The sequence below is a fragment of the Dromiciops gliroides genome, chromosome 6, assembly GCF_019393635.1.
Source record: "Dromiciops gliroides isolate mDroGli1 chromosome 6, mDroGli1.pri, whole genome shotgun sequence".
NCBI classification, from domain to species: Eukaryota; Metazoa; Chordata; class Mammalia; order Microbiotheria; family Microbiotheriidae; genus Dromiciops; species Dromiciops gliroides.
In genome coordinates this window covers 20,199,664-20,217,885 of record NC_057866.1, presented here as the reverse complement: position 1 = coordinate 20,217,885, position 18,222 = coordinate 20,199,664, and the positions used below count along the sequence as shown (strand labels likewise).

General features: G+C 34.8%; 1 non-coding gene across 1 annotated transcript; it reads right to left on the bottom strand.

Annotated features, from left to right (window-relative positions):
* Positions 1-12,733: 12,733 nt before the first annotated feature.
* LOC122733215 lies at positions 12,734-12,840 on the bottom strand. Its single transcript, XR_006353798.1, has one exon. It is a non-coding gene; the product is annotated as a U6 spliceosomal RNA (small nuclear RNA).
* Positions 12,841-18,222: the final 5,382 nt, after the last annotated feature.

Genomic DNA, 18,222 nt, shown 5'->3' with positions numbered 1-18,222 from the left:
CCTCCCCTCCTCTCCAGACCCCACCCTCTACTCCTCCCATGGCTAAGCCCATTGCTTCCCCTGCCTGGGAAGTCCAGAGATCTAATGCTCATGCCCAACTTTCTCTAACTACATTTGCAGCTTCAGGCTCAGCCCTTCCCCAGCCTGGCTGTGCTTCTGAGACAACTTTAGAAAACCCTTTAAATTCCACATATGCCTGTTTTGTTCATGATTTTGCTAACCTGCTTTTGTCTTTAATTAGTAATCTTATAAAGCATTTGTATGGTGAAAAGACTGACAGACAATATAGAGGGGTTAAAGAAGAAAAACTTAAGCTGAATAAGAATGACAACCATCAACATAGTTCAAGACTCTGCTTCTTTTGCCATGGAAGGGTATATATTTTAGAGAAATGTAGGAGTAACCAGCAAGGTATTGATATGAGTGTTGGGGATTTTAGATATCGGAATCAAAAGTGTTCTGAATTCACTCAGAGTATTAATGTCAGTTCAGAGGTTACATAGGATTTCTATGCTATTACACCTACATTTTGAAATTAATGGTATGGGTTTATTTTCATAGAGATTTTCATGCTTTTGAGATTGTGTTTTATACTTAGTTTTAAAACAAGGAGAATATTTGTAAAAGCTTTTTATAGTCATGTGATCAAGTTTATATTTTATAAGACTCTTATTCATATTAAATTCATATTCATTTAGATTTCCCTAGTTTGAATTTCATTGTCTTTTATTATTCCACGTGTATTTTCTTCTATTCATTCATCTATCTAATTTTGAAACATGGTTTTGATTTCATAATACAATGTTAATTCTAGGAGTATTGTGCTCTCATATTCTGAGTTGTTTGTTTTTGTTATTTTTTTTTCCTCAACTGATTATTTGATCAAACTCTTTAAAGCATTTCCCTGGAAAATTGGTTGCCATGGCAAGTGTAAATTGATTCTAGAAGTATTATTTTTGATAAGCATATTCCCCCCCAAAAAAAATAAAGAGGGGGACATTTGTAAAAGTTTTCTCTTTTCAAAAAAAAAGTTTTCTTTGAGATTCTGTTGTGCTTTAACTTTTATTTAAATATGTTCTGATTTTTCACAAAAGTAATAGTATACTAAGTAAAAAAAAAGGGTATTATTTGAAATTGTTGCATAATTATATATTATATTTTGAGTCAAGATGTATTCACATTTTTTGCAATCATTTATTATCCTCAATTTTTAAATCCATATGAGATTTTAAATTATGGGAATTTATCATTTAAGACATTAATTGCCGTTATTCTGAGTTATCAGATGCCAGTTGGCCAAGATGCCATCCAATCACAAGAGGAATACATGCAAGAGCAGACACTGAACTGTCACATGAGGGGAGACATGCATGAAGTCAAGGTATGGCCGAGGGAACGGCTTTTGACTAATGTTGAGGTTTGATTCTCTTGGTTTAATATTTTATTCTCTTTTTCCCCACAATATTGTACAGATGGCTGGAAGTATTCATCCCACCCATCTCACTTCTACACCTGGCTTCTATGCTCCCTCCTATATGCCTGATGCCATGGACATCTCAATCCCATGCATCTGATTAAGTCTGACTCAGTTTCCTCCAATATGTTCGGTGGCATGGACATATATTCCATCCACCTATTTTAAGCCTGGCATACTGTATGGGCAGTACATATTGCTCAAGTGTGGGAATGCTCAAATCCCATCATTTCTCTGTTCTTTTATGGTAACCCCCATAATTATCTCAGGTGTCATGATAAATAACAGTGTTGAATTTGGCCTTGACACCTGTTACCAATTATATTAGATTTTTAAAATTTCTCATAATGGCATGAGGATAATTAGGCAGATGATGCAAAAAGTGATGAAACAAAGATAAAAAATTATTTTTAATAATTAATATCGCAGCAATTGTCTTCTCAATTACCCTCCATAAGGGGGGGACTATAGTAATATTATAATTTTAAAGAATGGTTCAATTTTTGTTTTATTATATGTTTCATGTGTAACAACTAAGATTCTGAATTCCCTTAGACATGTTTTTGAGAACTTTCATTGTTTGATTTGATTATTGACAAAGCTATTTTAAAGTTGTGTTAAGCTCAATTTTGTAGGAAATTTTCCTGGCTGATTACCAGCATCCACACATCAACCCCTGAAAAGACTTCCATTCCACGACTACACCTAGAGGACATCTGAGAAAAGACTTTCAGAGACTCTAAATGAACAGTTTTGATTTGTTGTTTTTGTTGTTTTTTTTCTCTTTCTGTTATAATATACACCATCTGTAACATGTATTCTCTGCAGAGGCCCTCCCTTTGCAAGACTAATGTCAAAGCGTCGGTTCATGAGGACAAAAAAAAAAAATCGCCCCTCTGGACAAAACTTTCCTCTCTTCCTTTTCTATATCGTTGTTCACATATTATTAGTTAGCAATAGTTATTATATTCTTTTTACTGTTCCGTCAAGGAAACATTTTGTTTCTTGAGGAACAACAGGGGGGACTGTAATGATTGGAATAACGCCACCTGCTGGATACTTACTGTAGAAGAGTTCTGCCCATGAAACGAAGGTCTTTGAGGGCAAGACCAGGAGTCTTTTCTTTGGTATCAGGAAGTGACGCGGACTAGTGGGAGGAGGAAGGAAGAGACTGGTGCTCGGTCTCGCGCTCTTTCCTCTGGACTCGGGTGGAGAGCGGAGCTAGAAATGTGCTCTCCCTTTAATAGATAGGAATCTAGGCCTTTCTCTCTCTTTACTAAATTCTTATTCTCCTTAATAAATGCTTAAAAGTCTAACTCTTGCTAAAGCTTATAATTTATTGGCGACCACTCATTAAATATTTTAGACAGACTAGCTAGAATTTTAGCCCTTAACAATGTATTTGTGTGTATGCATGCATTTATATATTTGAAAAATAATAATATTAATTATGAAACAATATGTTCTATCTCAAGTTATGTTTTTAATTGTTAGGTTAAGTTAAATATTATCACTTTTTAGAGCTAAGCAACTATCAAAAGTATAATGTGTATTGTATATTTAAATTTCCACATGTCTAAGAAACAAACAAACAAACAATAAGGTGATAAGCATGATAAACAAACCTAGAGCAATTTATAATCTGTCTTTCTAGATTAAACATTTGTTGTCATTCAGGCATTTTTTCAGTCATATACAATTCTTAGTGACTCAATTTGTGGTTTTCTTGGCAAATATAGTGGAGTGCTTCGTAATTTTTTTTCTTCACCCCTTTTTATGGAAAAGGAAACTGAGGCAAACAGCATTAAGTGACCTACCCAGGGTCATGTACTTAGAGCATCTGAGGACAGATTTGAACTTGTCTTCTTCACTTCAGGCTCCAGCTCTATCCACTGCACCATCTAGCTGCCTAGGTAAAAACATGATAAATAATTATAATAACCAGAAAACAGTTTCAGTGGTATAGAATAGCACAAACTTAACCATCCTGATCATAATTTCATTCCAGACATTTAGATAATACACAAAAAAGAAATAAGGGTAGGGGAAATCAATTTCATTTAAAAAATCCATATTAACTATCCAAACAAGGCAACCGGCTAGGTAGTCAGTGCTACAAAGGCAAAATATCAGTGAGATGAGAAGAATCTGGGAAAGAAACTCACACATAATTGAATGGATAAAGGTGTTTTGTTTTGTTTTTCATTCTTTGTGGAGAAAATATATGGATCCCCCCCCCCCATTTTATATAAGATTTGTAGAATAAAGGAGTTTCCTCTTGTTTTCACAGTGCAACTTTCATCTTGGATTCAAGTCTATGGACACATGGCTTAAATACTCTACAAGGATAATCTTTTTTCTTTCATACATAACACACTTTTTAGAACATTTCCAATAAAAGTTGGCAAGTTTCAAACGTTTTGTAAATGCACTTTTATGGAAGTCATCTTTGGTGAGTAACCCAAGTAGAGTGGGGTATTAGCATTCTAATTGGCTCTTCTGAAAATTTCAAAAAATATACTGCTTGATTTATTTAATTCAAAAATGTATTACTTGTTTTGAGATCATTATAGAAAATGTGAGATCTTATAGAAAGTGTGAGAAGATCTTGCTTATTTAATTGTTTTTCTGTTATAATGTAAGAGCCCTGAAATTATAAGACCTCTGATTTCTGTACTAATCTTTTTTTTTTTCCCTCTTGGAGTACCACCATCCTTCCAATTTCTCAGTTTTGTAAGCTTGGCATTATTCTCAAGTGCACATTTCCCCTCACCCTACTCCATATCAAATAAGTTACCAAATTTTTCTATTTCTACTCAATATTTTCCCCTTCTCCTTACTCAATGAGTTACCAACATAAGTAAGAAATACACAACATTTTCCTTAGACCAGCGGTTCTCATAAACATAAGCTCTGAGGGTTCTCAATGGAAGATTTGTAAAAGGAATCTGAGACAAAAACAAAAAAACAAAAAGTTTGAGACCCTCTGGCCTAAAGTCTTTCAGTTTTTTCATAATTTGTCTCTCTTTCTCAATTCTTCTTATCCTCTTTAATCACAACCTATCCTCCTTAATAACATATTATAATATAATAACATAATCATTCCCCTAATCAGTCAACTTAATGGTCTACTGACTGGCTATAAGATGATGTGCAAGCTACTCTCTTTAACTTGAGAATTCCATCCCAATCTAGCCCAATGTAATTTTCATAAATATTTGACATTAATCCCATTATAACACCCTATAATCTAAGTATCTATCTCTCACCAGCAAGATATTGAAAAACAAAAGCAAAAACAAAAACATTTCTCCATTCCTAAAATGCATCCCCCTTTGCCCTTTGCCTCATAAAATTATTTCATTTGAGATGGGTGGTAAACACTTCCTTCTATTATGAAGTCCTTCCTCTTTCTTCCAACTCTGAATGTCTCCCTCCACAATTTCCTTGTATTTAGGTAAATTGTATTGATTTTCATCACATATACTCTAAATATATTTATATACATACATATCTTTCCCATTAGTTTATGTTACCTGGTAGTGAAGATGGTTCCTGTCTTTATATTTGTATTCTAAATACCTACCTTTTGCATGATACTAGCTTAAAAATACTGGCTGATTAAGCATCTCCTTCCTTTATTTCTTTTTGCCCCCTTGTTCACCTTTTTTTTTTCTGTTGTTCTATACAATTCTTCATCCTTTTGAAGTTGTTTCACTGAAATTTTGTAGATTTAATAGGCTTTATTTATTCTCCTTTATTTTCCTCTTGACCTTTATTTCATCAAATCCTTTTATCCAAAAACATATTAATTATGCTGCTTCTTTTAAAAAAGTTGTTTGCTCACGTTTTCCCTTTGATATTGTCTGCTACATAACAGTGCCTGACATATAAAAGCCACTTAATAAATGCTTATTGATTTCAACTTTATTATTTTATTAGCATCCATGCCTCCATCCATCAATCCATCCATCCAAATATATAATATATGCAGGAACAATAGTGTGGTACAGTGGGGAGAATGAGTCAGTGAGATTCTCATTCTAATTCTACCTCAGAATAATTTCCAAGGTAATGTTTGAATTAAATGACAAGTCATTTAACCACTTTGTGCCTCAGGCAATAAAATTGGGTCAGGTGAAAATACAAAGAATGAACAGCTAGGGACAGCTAAGTGGTGCAGTGGATAGACCACTTGCCTGGAATCTGGAAGGTCTGAGTTGAAATCCAGACTTAGAAACTTACTATTTGTGTGACTGGGCAAGTCACTTCATCCTATTTGATTCAGTTCCTAATCTACAAAATGTGCTGAAGAAAGGAATGGCAAATGACTAATATCTTAGCCAAGAAAACCCCAAATAGGATCAGGAACAATCAGACATGACTGAAACAGGACTGAAAGCCTCAGGTAAGTCTCTAAGTGTATCTTATAAACAGCTCATACACTGTAATGTGTAATCTTTCTTTCCATATCTAATGAACTGACTGATCATACATATGAGAATTTCATGAAGACATTTAGAAGAGCACAAAGACAGATAAGTTGTAACAGGAGAGACATTCATTGTTCTTACAGAAGGTCAGGAGATCAAGCAAATGCCTGAAAAATAAGAAAATGACAGTGCATTAGACTTTATGAAATGCCAACTATTGGTCACAACATTATAGCAGAAAAGTGATAATTAAGGAGAAGTATTTTCAGGAGATAAACTTTGGTTCAAGGGAGAAAAGAATGTATAAGTGGAGCAAGATTAAATTTATACACATAATAAAAGAAGTGAGGGAAACATATATGGAAGGGATGGAAGTTAAAGGGGAAAAGTATTTTGAAGTGGGAGAGATTGGAATGGAAAATTGAAGTGTAGTTCCTGAATGAAAGATCACAATGGAATAAACCATATATCTGAAATTAACACTCTGGAATGTTCAGTTTTCAGGCAGCACATTCTCTCACTGCCATTGTTCCAGGACACTCATGGAATTGTGGAGTGTTCTTCTGTTAGGCTTCTATAAAAAGAGAATTTTAAATTTAAATGCAAATATCCATTCTTTCTTTCCTGACTCATTTCCTAATCCACAAACCCCATTCATGACTAACAATTCTCAAAGGGTAGGAGTTCCATTACCTTTGATTTCTCTATCTCTGTCTCTGTCCCTCTGTCACTTTTTTTAATCATTTGTTTATATACCTATGTGTGTGTGTGTGTGTGTGTGTGTGTGTGTGTGTGTGAGGATGTGTGTGGTGGATAAGGATATGAACCCTCTTTTAGTGTGCTGATGATAAAAACACAAACTTTAGTTTCTCTCTTAACCCTTCTGGCTACTGTTTTGTTTTGTTTTTTACTTTATTTTATTTTATTTTTTTTTTGTGGGACAATGCAGGTTAATTGACTTGCCCAGTGTCACACAGGAAGTGTCATGTGTCTGAAGCCAGATTTGAACTCAGGTACTCCTGAATCCAGGGTCGGTGCTTTACCACTGCACCATCTAGCTGCCAATGATTTCTTTTTTTTTAATAAGAAAGATTTTCATTTATACTTTTCAGTTCTAATTTTTATCCCTCCCTCCCCTTCTTTTCTCAGGTAGTAAGCAATCAGATATGAATTATACTTGTGCAAAAATGTAAAATATTACCATATTAGTATTTTTAAAAAACTAATAAAAGAAAAAATGCAAGAAAGTTTAAAATAGCATGCTTCAGTCTGTTTTCAATCAATATAAATTCTTTCTTTGGAGGTGTTTCATCAAAAGATTTTTGGTAGTGTCTTGCATCATTGCATTGAGAATAGTCATCATTCAGAGTTCTTAATAAAAAAAAATTACTGTCTCTGTGAACAATATTCTCTTGTTTCTGTTCACACACACACACGTGTGTGTATGTGTTTGTGTATGTATGTATGTGTGTGTATATACATATATAATTAAATAAAAGCCTTTCCAGGCCTTTCTGAAATCATCCTGCTTGTCATTTATTATAGCATAATAATATTCCATCACCATCATATACCACATTTTGTTTAGCCATTCCCCAATTGATGGGCATTCCTTTGATGTCCAATTCTTAGCCACCACAAAAATAGTTGCTATAAATACTTTTGTACAAATCAGTATTTTTTCTCTTTTTGAGGATGACTTTGGGATGTGAATCTAGCAGTGTTATTGCTAGATAAAAAAGTATGCACAGGGGCAGCTAGATGGCACAGTGGATAAAGCACTGGCCCCAGATTCAGGAAGTACTGAGTTCAAATGTAGCCTAAGACACTTGACATTTACTATCTGTTTGACCCTGGGCAAGTCTCTTAACCCTCATTGTCCCACAAAAAACAAATGAAGGAATGAATGAATGATTAAATAAATAAATAAATAAACAAACAAATAAATAGCTAAATAAATAAATAAATAAATAAATAGATAGATAGATAAATAAATAAATAAGTGAATGAATGAATGATTACATGGAAATTTATGCACAATTCTAAGCCCTTTGGGAATAGTTCCAAATTGCCCTCCAGAATGGTTGGATCTTTTCACAGCTTCACCAACAGTAGATTAGCATCCCAGCTTTCCCACATCCCCTCCAACATTCAATATTTCCCTTTTTTGTTATATTTGTGACTCTTATCATTGTTAGGTGATGCCTCAGAGTTGTCTTAATTTGTATTTCTCTGATCAATAGTTATCTAGAGCATTTTTTCATATGATTAAATATAGCTTTGATTTGTCTGAAAACTAGGCTTTAACCATTTATCAATTGGGGAATGACTTGTATTTTTCTAAATTTGACTCAGTTCTCTATATAATTGAGAAATGAGACCTTTATCAGAAATATTTGTTTCAAAAATTCCCAGTTTTCTGCTTCCTTTGTAATTTTGGTTACATAAGTTTTGTTTGTGCAAAAACTTTTAAATTTTATATAATCAAAATGATCTCCTTTGCATTTTTACTTTGCTCTCTATATAGTCTTTAGTTCTAAATTCTTTTTTCTGCCCATAAAGCTGATGGATAACTGATTCCATGTTATCTTAATTTGCTTATGTTATCATCCTTTATGTGTAAATCATGTACCTATTTTTACCTTATTTTAGTATATGGTGTAAGATATTGGTCTATACCTTATTGTGGTGATTTTTATGCCAAATCCCTTAATATACAATCTAAGAGGAAATGATGTGAAGGAAACCTTCAGGAAATTAATGCTTCTCAAAATCATCTCTCAAAAAGATCATTTATATGGATTTTATAATTATTGGTTGAACTATTCTGATGGAACTAACAAAGTAAAATTTAGACTCCCTCTTTTCCAGAGCTAAGGTACAGCAAGCAAACTGCACCTTGAGCTTGGCAGGAAAACAATCCTTTGTTATCACCCTCTGGATTATCTCACCCTTTGGGCTAGTCACACAATCTACCAGATATTCTCTGGACAAAGACAAACACTAGACAAAGTCTGAACATGTTGCAGTGAATCAAACTGGTAACATCCTTGTTACTCCCTCATTGACCTAAAAATCACTGAGCTGTCACCAGTATAAATATTGAGATCTCCCCATGCTCAGATCCCGCCCCCCCCCACTAAGTGTGGGGCCCAAGCACATGTGTCTATAAGTCCACTCTGCTTGCAAGCCTTTTTCCTAACTTAGAAAATAAACTTGCTCTCTAATTCCTGACACTTGTTTCTGGCCTATTCTGTGCAGCTCCAGCCATACATAGGTTAGAGACTGATTCTGGAAAAAATCCACTTGATTGAACCTATGGTGACATTTAATTCTTGGAGTCCTATTTATTTACTTCCTTCTCTATTTACAACTTCAATTTCTACAACCATATGAAAGTGTCATGGGGCGCAGAGCACCCCAGAATTTCTCTGGGGCACACCGAGGAATCTTCTTGAGAAACTAAACCAGAGAACAGATAACGCCTAGAGAGATAAGCTGAACCAAATCAGACTGAGCTAGCTTGGGATTCCTACCCTTCATTCCGGTCTCCCTTATCCTGGGGAGATAAGTTTGGGTGTGGCTTCGGCCTTTGTGTTCTGAAGAGGGATCCGTAGCCACCCCTCACCCAATTCCTCTAGTCACTACCAGTGGGGGATGGTCCTCCACTGCTCACCCAATTCCCCAGCTACCACCAGTGGGGGATGGTCCTCTCTCACTAAAGGAACTTTCCACAGGCAGATGGTCCACCCCCATCAGTCATCTATAAAAGTACCTTCCGGTCTCCTGTTCGAGGAGATTTGGTACCTCTGAGCCATGTGCTTTATGCCAAATCTCCCCATGAAAATCTAAGGATTTCTTTCATGGTTTCCCTCCCCCCACCCTTCCCTTCCCTTGCTCCTAAATAAACTATCACCTTGTTCTAACTAAGTTTTGTGTGCAAGAGGGTGTAATTCTTTAAAGAGGAATTCCCAAGAACCCCTCCCACCAACCCGTACCCCATTTTCCACTATAACAAAAGGTAGTCATAAAAATTCTTAGATAAATGAATAAATATTTGGAATGAGAAAAATCACTGCCAGAAAATCTTTATAATCTACCTATGATCTTGAATCTATCTTAGAACCTTTCATTAAAGTACCTTGACAATTTATTAAAAAAAAAAATAAATCTATTGATTCCACAAAAATAAATCCATGTTTTCTTTTCTTTTTTCCAATCTTCACATTTCTACTACTTCATTGAGAAGAAATGAACAAAAATGTAAGTTGTGAGCTAGTGGGTTGAGCTGATGATTTTCTCCAACCTTGGAAGAAGCATACACTTCAATGAGCGACTATATTCAGTGTTTGAAGAAAATAATAGTCAATGACTATTGGAGCAACTCAGTAAGCTAATAAACTTCTTTTTAATCCAAGTTCAGGCCTAAAAATGCTTAGTATAGTTCCTGTTGCATAGTAAAGGCTTAATAAGTGTTGATTTATTGAATCATTTGTAGTGTGGAGACACAGATTCCTACACAAACCCCTCTTTCAACATGAGCAACTCTATTTTAGAAATTAGCTTCCCAATCATTTTTGTTTAAAAGAGCTCCCATTTTTCTTTGGGTTTAGTTACATTTAGATCCAAATAACAGACAGTCCTCAAATGTATAGGCCAAATATTGCTGAAATCACTGAAAATACTATGTTCAAAAGACTATCTTCAAAATGAATACAAATAAAATCTGGCTATTATTTTCTAGATCTACCAAGATTCTTCAAGCTCTCTCCTTCTCCCTCTCCCTCCAACCCTCTCTCTCTCCCTCTCCCCTCTCTCTTTCATTTTTTTTCTCTCTTTCCTTCATAAAAGGAATCTACCTCTTTCTCCACATATAGCTATTAGGTGGCAGCTAAGTAGTATTATAGATAGAGCACCAGTCCTGGAATCAGAAATATTATAATTAAAATCCAGCATTAGACACTTTTTATCTGTGTGATCCTGGAAAGGTTAACTTAACACCTATTTTTCCTCAGTTCCTCACCTGTAAAGTGGGTACACATCGAAGAAGGTAATGATAAACGACTCTGATAGCTTTGCCAAGAAAGCCACATGGATCACAAGGTCACATACGGTCAGACATGGCTGAATGACACATCAATAAATCACCCCAGTCATTAGTCTTTTACTATCTTGACCAGATTTCATTACTGGCAGCTTGGTGGTAAAGGATATAGAGTGCTGGGCTTTGAGTTTCATCTTCCCGAGTTCAAATCTGTCCTCAGATATTTACTAGTTGTATGAACCTGGGCAAGACATTAACCCTATTTGCCTCAGTTCATCATCTGTAAAATGAGCTGGATAAGGACATGCCAAACCATTCCAGTATTTTTGTCAAGAAAACCCCAAATGGAGTCACATACAGTAAGATATGACTGAAAATGACTGAACAGTTTACTCAGCTCAACATTATTACTAAGTAGGGGAAGTGTGTTGTAGATGAATAATACAGGAGGAAATTATTAAGACCACAGAATTCCTAGAAAATGTAACAGAAATTAGAGGGTTAGCAAGTTTGTTGTTTGTTTTATTTAAAAAACAAAAACAAAACTTAAACTTAAGACCAAAACCATCATTTTCTTTTGTGACTGGTTTAGAAAGTCTTAGGTTTCTGGATACTTGGAATATTAAATAGACATCAAGTAAGACTCATCTTCATGGTTCAAATCCTACCTCTGACACTAGCTCTATGACCTTGGTCAAGTCACTTCACCCTGTTTGCCTCCATTCCTCATCTGTAAAATGAGCTGAAGGAGGAAATGGAAAACAACACCAATATCTTTGCACAAAATTAAAATGGGGTCATATAGTCAAAAATGACTGAAACATTTCAACAACAACAAAGTTATGCTAGATAAAATAAATCTAGAAAGTATCCTATGCTAGTCTTCTGAGCAACTTTCCACCCATACTCATTAAACAATACAGATAAGGCCTCCCTTCTTTTTACATAAATTAATAAATTGCGTAACTTTTGATGAAATGCATCCTACATATAATGGATTTCAGAAATATTTCTTTCTAAAACAGGTTTAAAAATCTATATGCATACATAATTCCTATGTACATAATATATGCTTTAAATAGATATCTTAAAAATTAAAACCACCTTTTATCTATCAACTTCATTTCCACAGACTTTTTCTCAGATGATATAAATTATAGTTATAATCATATGCAAACATACACATATGTGTATATTTGCATGTATATATACACACCAAATGTATATACAAGCATCCATATGTGTATGTATGCATGTATGTATGTGTATATATATCTGTGTCTTATTCCTCATTAGGTTATCAACTTCATGAGGTAAGGGGTTATGTCATATTTAACCGTCACATATTTTCAAGGTACTAGAAGAAAAACAATACACTAGATAGATGGCTACTTTGGAATTAAAAAACCTTAGACACAAATATTTTCTCTCTTACTAACTAGGGACATTATCCTAATGAATTTATATCACTTTACTCAGGGCTTACTATGTGCAATGGCCAGTTAGATGGCATTATAGATAGAGTACCAGGCCTCATCTTCATGAGTTTAAATCTGGCCTCAAATACCATCTGTGTGACCCTGAGCAAGTCATTTAACCCTGTTTTTCTCAATTTCCTCATTTGTAAAAATGAGTTGGAGAAGGAAATGACAAAGCAGTCCTGTATCTTTACCAGGAAAACCCCAGATGGTTTGAAAAGACTCAGACATGGCAAAACAACAGGAAGATGTTAGACATTGTGTTAGGGGCTAGAGCTGCATATTTTATTTTTTATGTATTTTTAAAAATATGGAACATGTCACAAATGTGTGTGTCATCCTTGTGCAGGGGTCATGCTAGTCTTCTCTGTATCATTCCAATTTTAGTATATGTGCTGTTGAAGCAAACACTAAAGGTGCATTTAAAAAAAAAGTGAAATATTCTCCACCCTAAAGAATGTTACTAATTATATATATATAATATATATATATATATATATATATGCATGTGTATATCTTTTCATTAGTAGCTTTCTTTCTAATGAAATAACATATCTACATGTATATTATTTCATCAATATTTATCCAATATATTGTATGTATATATTGTGTCTATATGTATAGCATCTATATGTATATGTATGTGAATTATTATTGTTATTTTTGCAAACAATGTTACTTGAGGGTTTTTATCTGAATTATAGTTTTATTCAAGACAATATTTCTTATATGGTTCATTTCATTCTCATTGATGCTTCATACACAGCTACGAAGTTCATAACTGACATAAGGAGACAGTTTCTTCAATGAGGAAAAGGTAACATGGTTTCCAGGAAAGAAATATGTATATTCTGTAGGAAGGACAGTTGACAAAAGAAATTGAACTTTGAATTCAATTATAATAGAGGGAAGAAAAAAGCAACAGCATGCCCAGATCAGAGCCTCCAACTCTTGGATATCCTGGTTCTAGAATCGCCAGGTAGACGTCAAAAGAGAACATTTAAAGAACACTTAGCAAAACTTGTTACACTATGTTAATGATGATAATGTGATGATGATGATGTAGAGATTATTGGGTCACAGGGTCACAGAGCCTTCTTCCCATGCCCAACTATAGTATGATGTTTTCTTTATCCTATGTGTATGTTTACAGAAGGATGTTAGGGGAGAGTTCCTGTCCTGACCTCAGTTTGGACATACCATTTATTCAAATTCTTATTTAAATCAAAATTTTCCATTATTGCATTATCTTAGCCATGCTTTGCATTTGTATTCTTTAAAGAAATTTTGACCAGCTACAAATAAGTTGAATTGAAAAAACCTCTATTATACTATCATTTGTAATTAAAAAGAAAAAAAAATAATAGTCAGAGGGACACTGGAGACCCAGAGTTTCATTTAATGATGTGCTGCTTTATTCACAGAGAAGAGGTCAGTTGAGATTCTCTGGATTTTAGGTCCCGAAGGTGTTGAGAGTGGATATATGATTCACAACATTGTCTCCACACTAAACTACCTGAGAAAATAACATAAATTTTATCTTGCTTTCTGTGTACTCTATGAATTAGCCTGAAATGATAGCCTCATCAGGGTCAGAGAAAAACACTCACTGTATTGGCTTATAGCAGTATACTGTATACTCCCATTTCAAGTCGATCCAGTCCATTTTTAATAAAGAGTTTAAAACAATGGAAACTTTTAATCAGAGTGTCCCAGAATTGAAAGGGACTTTTGTTATTGTGATGTCCAAATCCCTCATTTGATGGAAGAGCTACTGGAAAGATAAAAAACTTTCTTAAACCCATTCCTCTAATAAATGGTTTTTCTGGAATGCCAACTCATGTCTTCTGGTTCTAAATCTACTTCTCTTCTCACTATACCATATGATATTCCACTTTGGCATTAGGATCATTGATCACAACACAACAGATCTTGGAATAATCAACTCAAGGAGTCAGTGATCTGGTGAGTAAATGTACTTTGAATTGGACTTTTTTCATTTGTCAGCACCCCAGACTGGAAGGGAAAGATGTCCCTTTGCCCCATACTCAACCCACCTCCACCTCCTTTCCACAAGTTATATATAGTTTAAGAAAGAAAGCAAACAAAGGACAAAATTGCCTATATAATTTCCTCCTCCTCTTTCTTCTTGTCTCCCTAATCATCTTCTCCCTCCTCATTATCCTCTTCCTCCTTCCATTTGTTTGGTCATTTTCTTTTTATCATCTATGGAAAAAAGAAAGAATCAGACTTTATGAACTTGAAGGTTTCACAATCTAATGAGTGGAAGAGACATGGACATTTAAATATGAATTCTGTTTGGGATAACAACAGCATACACAAAGGGCCCACTAAGTGCCTCACACACCAAAAGCAGTCTTCAGATATTGAGAGGAGAGAGGAGTCAATGGATAGGGAGCTGGAAAGGAGGAAAGCTACTAAAATAGGAGGGATCTGAGCAGTCCTTGCAGAAGTGTTATTAATTAGATAAATGGAGAAAAAATGAAGTTGTCGAGGGAAGGAACGTGGAGACAATAAATGTATGAAAACAGGGAATGAATGTTGTTGATGGCATAAAGTCTTTTTTTTTTTTTAATTTTTGTGTGAGGCAATTGGGATTAAGTGACTTGCCCAGGGTCACACAGCTAGTAAGTCTAAAGTGTCTGAGGCTGGATTTGAGCTCAGATCCTCCTGAATCCAGGGCCGGTGCTTTATCCACTGTGCCACCTAGCTGCCCCGACATAAAGTCTTAAGAGTCAGTTTTCGCTGAAACCATGATTCTCTATAAGGATATAATTGGGGGGCAGCTAGGTGGTGCAGTGGATAAAGCACCAGCCCTGGATTCAGGAGTACCTGAGTTCAAATCCGGCCTCAGACACTTTGACACTTACTAGCTGTGTGACTCTGGGCAAGTCACTTAACCCCCGCCAAATATATATATATATATATATATATATATATATATATATATATAAAATTGGGAGGTTACAATCGATGGAATGACAAAAATCATGGATTTAACCCTTTAAGCTTTAATGTCCCAAGGATGAGAAATCTATAGCTATAAATTAACTCAGCGGCTTTCTCCTGTTAAATTTTCCCATTTTTGTGGGGAAAAAGATAAGATGAAGCAAAGCAAAATCTGAGTTTATAAAGAATAGTTAATGGAAAATGATTTTCAATTTTATATGAAACAGATCTATTCTATTGGTAGATGCAGGAGAAAGAAATATAAAATAGTGGAAAGACTATGGTATTTGAATCTAGAGGTCCTGAATTTGAACTTCAGTTCATTTATTTCAGTCCTAAAATGATAAGATTTAGATTCAAAAGCAGCTTTAGAGGGCATCAAGTCCCCTCAATTTCACATTCGAAAAATTACATCTAGAAGTATACAAATTACTTTCTCCAGGTCACACAACCATATAATAGATTTAGGATTACAAAATCATTCTTCTGGCTTCAAATCCAGTTCTCTTTTCACTGTATCACTCACTGCCCCTCCCTTTACCTGTGCAGTCAGTCATTAAACCTCCATAATTTTCAAGTTAATCATCTTTCAACTGCTTTACAACTCTGATTATTTGATCCTATGGACACTGAAACTTCAAGGTCTTAAAATATGAACCTATCACACCATAGTCATATCCTAAGACCATTGCATAGATAGTATCATAGATAAAATGACCAAGGTCTTGGAAGGACTTCAGAAGATAGTGTAGAATAGAAGGGCCTGGCATGCTCTTGGCCATGGAATTGCAAAGAGTTGGACATGACTTAAAAATTTAACAACATGACCAGGGACAGAAAGGGCAAATATTTAATTCTTGTTTATAAATATTTTCTTTCAGGCTTCCTACTCTGCATTTCTGGTGACTTCAGTTGGATGTTACCATTTCCCCACTTTGACTCTTCATACCTTTACTATTCTGTGCATTTGTCATAAAGCAGGGAAAAGCAGCTTGGTAAAGTGGAAAGATAATTTGGAATATTGGAGATCTGAGTTGAAATTCCAGTTCTGAAGCATTTAATGAAGAACCCAGACAAAATCATTGAACAGAGGATGCTTAAAGAATTGCTTCAAGTCATAGACTTCTGTAAAAATCTCATGGAGATTATTTCCATATACACATATTGAGTTATTATAAAGTGAACACTTGTTTCTGAGATTTTTTGAAAGTATATACCATCAGGTAAGTTGCTAAAGAAGTTTATTGTTGGAAGGTTAAGAGAACATGGAGAAATCAGGAATTATGTACACCCGTTAAAAAGTCTTAATTGTCTCATCATCATGATAACTAGGAAGGAATCATTTAAAAATGTTCTTTCCAAGAAGCTTTTTAAAAAAAGGCTAATGATGTTCCCTCTTTGATACAGTGTTATTACTTTATGGAGTGATCTAAAGGGATTGACATCCAAATGACTGATTTTTAGCAGAGAAGGGGAAAATGTACACATAAGGACCTAAGTCCCCCATAATGTAATATTCTTGTTACATTTTCTTCGAATGCATTTGTTACTTTTTAACATTTCTTTTTTTTCTTTTTTTTTAGTGAGGCAATTGGGGTTAAGTGACCTGCCCAGGGTCACACTGCTAGTGAGTGTTAAGTGTCTGAGGCCAGATTTGAACTCAGGTCCTCCTGAATCCAGGGCTGGTGCTCTATCCCATTTGTTCCTTTTTTCTCCACAATTTATAAGAGCTATGAAGAAATGATTACAGATTATTTGATTTGGAATTTTTCTCTAAGAACATTACCAATTTATATTGGTGCTGTTTTTTCTAGAATTCTTAATAGATAACAACATATCATGAAGATGGATGGAGATCAGGAGAGTCCTGGATCTGGTTCAAGTTAACTATGGAAGACTCTTGCCAATCTGAGCACCATTTCAACCCTCAACGGGTTCCTTTTATTGTAGTTCCAAAAAGCTCAGTGCAACCTTCACTGTTGCAAAGATAAATCTCTCTCACTGTGAGCTTTTTAATTTTTTTTTCCTTAGAAAATGAAACCTGTGGGGGGGAGGTATTGGGCTTCTCAATTCAGGAATTTGAAAGGGTATAATGTACAAAAGGGTTTAGACTACTTCTTCTGGCTCTCAGCAGGCAGAATATGGAGCAAGGATTAGAAGCTCTAAAGAAAACACTAAATAAATGGGGAAATACTTTCTTTTCCTGCGTTGCTGTTTTTGTTTAGACGTGTAAATTCATCTTCTGTAGAGATGTTAGTAGAGGAACTTGCTCCTTGAGAGCAAAATTTCTTTCAGAGCAGATCTTGAACTCTACTATAATTCGTAGTCTTAGAGTGTTATCAGAAGCATTGAGGTAAAGTGATTTACTCAGGGTCACACAGTTAGCATGCTTCAGAGGCAACACTTGACCCCAGATCCTCCTGACATTGTATGGCCATTGAAAAGTAAAAAGGGCTGCAGCAAATTAGTGACTTTCCCTTTATTTGAGATGATAAGTATAGGATAGATAATGGATCAGTATGGGTTAGATAAAGGATAATGCAAAGGGAATCCTTATCACCTAATGCTTGATGACTTTCTGAATACCCTTCCTTCTCTGAATTCACAGTAGAAACTCACTCTGTCTCTCCATCTCCTCTCTCCTCTTCCTTTTTTACTGAATTTTCTCAGGCAAAGTATTGTTTACAATAATGCTTATTTTTAAATTAACCTAAATGTGTCTTCCAAAATACATGATAATAATACATTTTAATTAATATAGGATTTCATTCCTTACATTTTCTACTTCTCAGAACCCATTTTTAATTCTCTTGAAGACAAGCC